General features: G+C 37.1%; 1 pseudogene; it reads left to right on the top strand.

Annotated features, from left to right (window-relative positions):
- The first annotated feature begins 1843 nt into the window (after nucleotides 1–1843).
- LOC133240242 (olfactory receptor 4P4-like) lies at nucleotides 1844–2859 on the top strand (annotated as a pseudogene).
- The last annotated feature ends 1363 nt before the right edge of the window (nucleotides 2860–4222 follow it).

Below are 4222 nucleotides of genomic sequence, written 5' to 3'. Positions count from 1 at the left end.
ATTCCAGCTTGTGCTTAAATTATTAAGAATAATTTTAAAAGCCTAAAACGCAATTGTCAGTTGAATGGGATGGCTTATTTGATAACTACAAATATCCCCTCTTCTTTATTCAGGATGATACATATTTAAATGTCATTTTGTGGCTGTTGATGATGACTCTAATACACTAGATAGATTTGCAGTTTTACTCTTCCAAACCCCATTTTATGTACACAGGTTTGAATGGTAATTTCTCTGTAAATGAAAAAGAAGGAGAGGAGCATTACAGGTTTGAAAATAAATTGTGAATATAATGGTTCTGAAGTCTGGAGTAAATTAAATACAATATTTTAAATACTAAAGTCCTGTGTTTTATATAGCTGAAGTAAATTTTAGTGTGATTTAGTGGAATAATTAGTTCTCAGTAGTTTTCCCTAGTCTATCCTTCTTGAACTTCTACCAGTAGAAAGATATTGCTTTATTCAAAGGATTAATAGTTATAAACACATTATTAGAGCTGGTCTTACATTACTTTATAGCAGTGACTTGGAGGTGAAGGAGGTAAAAAATAACAGAAATGAAAGAGAGAAAAGCCAGTCTGAGATACTAAGACATGTGATATAGGAACAGAAAGAATTAAACATTTTCAGGATGATTGATTATTAGAAAGAGTAGAACAGTCTGCATACATCAGTTAGAAAGAAAACAATTTATGCTAGTGAATAAAACACTGTGGGAGACTAAAATTCAAGTGAAACTTATTAGTATCCTCAAATGCCTTACTGAATATCTAAAACATATATTTTTAAAGTTTGAGATGATATATTTTGAAAAAAATAGAGGTAATTAACCAGTTCATTCTGAAGGAGATCAGCCCTGGGGTTTCTTTGGAAGGAATGAGGCTAAAGCTGAAACTCCAGTACTTTGGCCACCTCACGTGAAGAGTTGACTCATTGGAAAAGACTCTGATGCTGGGAGGGATTGGGGGCAGGAGGAGAAGGCGACGACAGAGGTTGAGATGGCTGGATGGCATCACTGACTCGATGGATGTGAGTCTGAGTGAACTTTAGGAGTTGGTAATGGACAGGGAGGCCTAGAGTGCTGCAATTCATGGGGTTGCAAAGAGTCGGACACAACTGAGTGACTGAACTGAACTGACTGATACTTTGCTTGTTATCCTTTTAACTATAAAATATAATATTTTATCTGTAAATTAAGCACACTTTTAAATTAGGCACAAGATAAATATAGATGATTTTGGCCATGTATATATACCTCATGATTCCAAATGTGTTGATTTTTTTTTCTATTTATCACATTTCCAGCTAGAATGGATGGAAAGAAATTTCTCACATATAAGATTATCCACATATTATCTCTTATTTTCTCTTAGGGTTTCATTTCTGTGTCTATTTTCTCAATAACTAATAGTGAGAATAGGAAAGTGATGACTGACTTTTTTCCCTACAGTACCATTTCTTGAATTCTACCAGGGCATAATATCCAGTTATGGTTGATAATACATGCTAATAGAATGGTTATGTAAATATACTGCATTCCACAGTGTTAGTTTTCAAATCAGGTATCAAAGTTGTTTATGAGAAATTAATATTTTCCTCATAAACAAAAAGAACTTAAGGAAAGCTTTTCAAAATAAAAATCAAATATTTTTCTTCAAGTTTTGAAACCTTTCTGTTATAAAATGCCCCATGCTGCAGTCCATGGGGTCGCAAAGAGTTGGATCAGACACAAACTGAGTGACTGAACTGAGCTGAACTGATGACAAGGAATGATATATTTATAAAGATTGATAACTGATTGCAGATGGCTACAAACCACTCTGAGTCATGGAAAATAGGAATAACATCACAGAATTTTTTCTCTTAGGACTTTCTCAGAAAAAAGGAAATTGACATTCTCTCTCTCTCTTTTTTTTTTTTTTTTTTTACTGTTCTTACTTTGTTACATTGCAATTCTGATCGGAAACCTACTTGTCATGAGTTCTATTGCCTCCAGTCAACTTATGAAGCAGCCCATATATTTCTTCCTGAGTCACCTCTTCCTCACAGACCTTTGTTACACCTCCACTGTCACCCCCAAGCTGATCGCTGACTTACTGGCAGCAAAGAAGACCATTTTCTACCATGGCTGCATGACACAGGTCCTCACCATGCACTTCTTTGGGGGGATTGAGGTCTTCATCCTTGCGGGGATGGTCTATGATCGCTATGTGGCCATCTGCAAGCCTCTGCGCTGCACTCTGATCATGACCAGACAGAAGTGCGTTGCCATGATCGCTGCTTCCTGCGCTGGGGAATTCCTGCATTCCTTCAATCAGTTTCTCCTGGCCATCTTTTTACCCTACTGTGGGCCAAACGAAATAGTTCATTACTTCTGTGATGTGTATCCTCTGTTGAAACTGGCCTGCACTGACACCACCAGAATCGGTCTCTTGTCATCGCCAATTCGGGCCTCATGGGCCTGGACTTTTGTGGTCTTGTTGATATCCTCTCTGTGATGTTTTACACTGTCAGGTCCTACTCTGTAGAGAATTGCCACAAAGCTCTCTCCACCTGCAGTTCCCACATCACTGTGGTAGTCCTCTTTTTCGCTCCTTTATTCTTCATTTACATTGGACCAGCAACTACTTTCAGTTCAGTTCAGTTCAGTCGCTCAGTCGTGTCCGACTCTTTGCAACCCCATGAATTGCAGCACATCAGGCCAGCAACTACTTTACCAGAAGACAAAGTGTTTGCTCTTTTTTATACTATCATTTCTCCCATGTTCAACCCTCTAATCTACACACTGATAAACATGGAGATGAAGAATTCCATAAAGAAACTCTGGTGCCATATCACAGTAAGAAAAGAAATGAACTAAAACATACCTCTGATTTTCACCACTGAACTTGTTGAATATATGAATTTTATACACTGAAAACTTTAAAATGTATAATGCTTGCCTATGTTTTTTGTTTTGTTTTAGCAACATATAGATTCAAATATGAGCAAAATCTTACAACTCCCTGGATTTATCCAGACTCTCTGCTGTACTCTTTTCTAGTTTTCTTGTTTTCTTATTTATAGCTCCTCTTCCCCTCTGATCTTTTGGCTGTATAATCAATTTAGATATTTAGCAGTAGACTATCAAAGGTATCATGTAATACAAATCAACACTGAGAACCCATAGAGCCCATTCTTGTATGTGACTTTAATCAATAAAGCCAATTCCAGGTAGCAATGATTTAGAAGATAATTCCAACATTTACTTGCATAATTTAAAGAATATTCTAAATGACCAAATTTTGGACAAACTTTTGAGACAAACCCTCAGATGATTGTCTTTGAAGCCCTTCCCATACAGGCATATTGGGACCTGCCACTGTCACATATTGTAAGTTGAACCCACAACCCTCAACCATTGGCCCCAGACTTTTTATGAAGATCAGTCATTCTCTAGTAGCCCTGCCCTCAAAGGAAGAGTTGTAATGATGCAAGCCAGGGCCCAGCTCCCAGATTCCAGCTAACAAATGCATTCCAAGAGGAAATAATTCACACAGAGAAAAACATTGTTTTCCAGTGGAAATCATTGAGACCTCTCTGGCTCTCTTCATAAAACTCAGAAGAATCTAAGCTAACAAGGTTTTCATTTGGGGACTCCAGGACTGATTAATAAACAGTTCACCCCAAGTGGAAAAGGAAGCACAGAGAGTTGAGAAATGCTGTACAGAAAAGCTGCCATCCTTATGCTTTGGTTCTGACCTACTGAGGTATGGTGCCTCCCATTGTCTCTGGTTTGTTTGAATGCTGTAACACCAAATAACCATTTGGCACTGGATGAGCTTGATGTTTCAAAAATGAAGATATTTTAGACTTCTAAATAAGTTGCCCTACTGGTTGTAAACCACAGAGTACAATGTGTGATGGCCATCTTCCATCACACTTATTATTGGAAGCATTATTTTTTTGTTCCTGTCCATAGGTCTTAAGAAGAGTAAGAACATGTGATAAGTGGATATACCTGGGAAACACTAAGAATAAATGCTAGTAGAAAAATAGATGCCTTTTATCATGAATTCCTATCTCTGAGGTGCTACAAGAATATGAAACACAACAGAACTTTGTTATCCTGTAAATAAATTGGCTCTTTACCCTTCCAAACAAATTTACCAATAAAAATGGACAGTTTTATGGACATTCTTAATGGTTGTCTTATACCATCTACCTTTGGATTTCTTTGTGAA

This window comes from Bos javanicus, chromosome 28 (genome assembly GCF_032452875.1).
Source record: "Bos javanicus breed banteng chromosome 28, ARS-OSU_banteng_1.0, whole genome shotgun sequence".
Lineage (NCBI taxonomy): Eukaryota > Metazoa > Chordata > Mammalia > Artiodactyla > Bovidae > Bos > Bos javanicus.
This window is presented reverse-complemented; position numbering and strand designations above follow the sequence as displayed.